The sequence below is a fragment of the Oreochromis aureus genome, linkage group 3 (genome assembly GCF_013358895.1).
Source record: "Oreochromis aureus strain Israel breed Guangdong linkage group 3, ZZ_aureus, whole genome shotgun sequence".
Taxonomy (NCBI): Eukaryota; Metazoa; Chordata; class Actinopteri; order Cichliformes; family Cichlidae; genus Oreochromis; species Oreochromis aureus.
This window is the reverse complement of record NC_052944.1, coordinates 106,109,403-106,112,722: the sequence shown is the minus strand read 5'-3', so window position 1 is coordinate 106,112,722 and position 3,320 is coordinate 106,109,403. Positions and strand designations below refer to the sequence as shown.

General features: G+C 36.5%; 1 long non-coding RNA gene across 1 annotated transcript; it reads right to left on the bottom strand.

The window, feature by feature from the left end:
* Positions 1 to 1,997: 1,997 nt before the first annotated feature.
* On the bottom strand, positions 1,998 to 2,658 carry LOC120438716. Its single transcript, XR_005612075.1, has 2 exons — positions 2,541 to 2,658; positions 1,998 to 2,093 (listed from the first exon to the last, which is right to left on the bottom strand). It is a non-coding gene; the product is annotated as an uncharacterized LOC120438716 (long non-coding RNA).
* Between the last annotated feature and the right edge of the window lie 662 nt (positions 2,659 to 3,320).

The following is a 3,320-nucleotide window of genomic DNA, read 5'->3' as shown; positions in this document are numbered from 1 at the left end:
ATATACACACTATATACACACACACACACATGTAGAAAAACATATTTAGTACACACGTTCAGTAATGTATATACCTTTATATATTGTACATATATTTATTACTTTTTAGATTAGCCATTTTTATATTTTGCTTGTTTTACGTTATTGTATTTTTGCACAACTCTGTTGCTTGTGAAGCTCGCACACAAGAATTTCACTCACATGTACTGTACCAGTGTACCTGCACATGTGACGTGACAATAAAAGTGATTTGATTTGATTTGACTTTATATAGCACATTTAAAGGACATCGAGTGTCGGTCAAAGTACTGAACAGAGGGATAATATGATCAAAATAAAAAGTAATTAAAATAGATAAGATGAAAAACATTAAAACATTGTACGACATCTATATACATGTTTGTAAGAATACATATGTACATGTAAATGTGCACATACATATATAAAGGTGTACAAATTCCCATACAAGCACATATACGTGAACATAACATACGTGTATATGTATTCACATGCACACATCATCCAATGAGATTTAAGACCAGAATAGTTAAAACAGAAAAAAGTGGTGTCAAAGAGATCTTTGGGAGAGCCTTGGAAAATAGATAGGTCTTTAAATTTGATTTAAAGGTTTCCAAAGGGGAAGAAGATTTTATAGAAGAGTCTCGGGGCGGCAATGGAGAAAGCTCTGTCACCTCTAGGTTTTAACTGGGAGTGCGGAACTAATTAAAGCATCTGACTTGAGGAGCACAGAGTTCGAGTGGGCAGGTGCAGCCTAAGGAGATCTCAAATGTAACCTGGGCCCAAGCCATGGAGAGCTTTAAAAACGAATAATAAAACCTTGATATCAATTCTGTACTTAACTGGCAGCCAATATAAAGATGCGAGTATCGGAGTGATACTCCCTCTCTTTCTGGTACCCGTCAGGACCCTTGCAGCTGTGTTTTGAACAAGTTGCAGGCGGGACAGAGAGAGTTACAGTAATCAAGACGTGATGATATAAAGGCATGGATAAGGGTTTCCAGATCTTTGGCGGACAGGATATTTTTGAGTTTAGAAATGCTCCTGAGTTGGAAAAAACTGCCATGAACTTCCTGCTGTGACAAAACAAATTTCCCACGTGTGGGACTAATAAAGGTTATCTTATCTTATCTTAAATTATACCGCGATATGGATTTTTGGCCATATCGCCCAGCCCTATTTGTGATGTTTTATTTTTCCATAAAAACTTCCAGATGCTTGATTGTAGTGACTTGACCCAGGCGGTGGAAGGTTTATCAGGGATCAGTGAGAATAGGTATTTTGTCCTTGGCTGCACAAAAAACATTTGTTTTGTGGAAAAGTATAAGTCACTAATCTGCCTTTGATCAGTTTCAGTATTAAGCTTCATCAAGTCTTAATAAAAATTACCTCTGAAAGCCTGGTGGGAATTTTTGTGTCTGTGATGTCAGACACTGTAATGCTGAGCTGCAGGGTTCAAAGTTCAAACCTTGATCGGCATCATTTGCTGACTGTATTTCATCGTGTGAACATGAATCTGTCTGAAACATTCATACTGGTTCGAGATACCACTTTTAAACTGCAACTCAACCAGTTTTCAGTGTGCAGCAGAGTTTAAACCTGTCAAGCTCTTTAAGTTTGAGCAGCTTCCCCGCTTGAAAGGGATTGATGCATCTACCACAGGTGTTTAACTGGATTTCACTCAATGACCAGGCAGATCTTTTGTTTTCCTTTTTTCCTTTAACCTCCTAAGACCCGAACTCTTCCACGGCATGCATTTTTAATTTCTCTTTGATATTTGGGCATATTGGGACCTGATGAGTGTAAAAACAAAGAATTACCAGATTTTTTTTATTGATTTTTCTTAACCTAATTTTTGTTTCTAAGAAAAATGAGAGCCATTTATGAGGATATTCATTTAAATTTCGATAGAACAGTAGCAGTATAATGTCCTCATAAGTGGATATCAGGCTCTTGTAGAGCAAAATTGAGTATTTTGGTCTAAATAACCAAAAAATGTGATGTCAACATATGTGGACGCCAGGTGCTAGGAGGTTGATCTTCTTTCCGGCCATAGTCAGCCATAGGTGAAAAACCTTTAAATACAAACCAAAAAACCAAAATACAAATTATGTTTGTTATCACACATCTGTGAATATTATGAACAATCCCAAACATTTTTTTAACACATCAATGCAGTGCATAAGCTTCGTAGCACAATGTTTACTTGAGTATTTTTAAATGCTCAAATTATGTAATTCACTCTAACGATTGTACATACAACTTAAAAGATACTGCTTTCTATAAAAGTGCTAAATTAAATGATCAATCTGCATTAGAACTTAAGCAGTAAACAATAGTATTTATAACCAGCTTCTCTTGCATTTAACCATATGCAGACCAACAATAAACAATGGAGCCACTCGTAAACAGGCGACCAACCCACGGCACAATGCTAATGCTACGTAAGCTAGCGGCAGCCGCGATTCTTTAGCAACCCGCTTCAATCAGCCTTTAAACTTAGCCAGCAACCATTTCCTTACCGGCTGCCTCCCTGGCTTTATAGATACATTATTTCCACACAATAGCTGTGTCCCAATTCAGGGTCTGCACGGTTGAAGTACGCACACTACACGTACTACGTACGGTGCGTACTATAAGTACGAGAAATGCGGAAGTGAGAGGCTTGTGAAACGAGACGGTCTAGCCTTCGTCGTGCTGCACAGGTTGCCTAGCAACCATGATACTAACCGCGAGAAACGTTTCATACAGCTTTGTGTGACATAAATTAAGGAGAAAAAATGTTTTGTTGGTCATTCATTTTTGTCATGACCTCACTTTGATTAGTTGAATATCTGAGGCTGAGACCACAGGACTGTAAAACATGATTGTTGGGCTTCATTTCTGTACTGAACAGTCATTTCAAGATTAGCTAGTAAATAACAATTAGTTAATGTTGTTCATGAGACTAAAATCATCTCACTCTGGTAATGTAAATATAATATGGCCAATATTATATGTATTGTCAGACTATTATGATATATATATATATATACATATATGAATAACAGCAGTGAGCTTGAACTCTGGGTCAAAGATTCAAGTTGCAGTTATTTATATTTCCAATCACCTTAAATCTTCACTCAAGGACAAGTATCTTTGACAGTGTATAGATGTATTATACATAAGAGACAAATATTGTTCGTTTAATATGTTGGCATCATTACATTTGGCTCAATGCTTACATATATATACATATATGCTTACTTATAGAATATGATGTAATATGTGTAAAAAGGAAAATGTACGAGCTGTGAAAATTG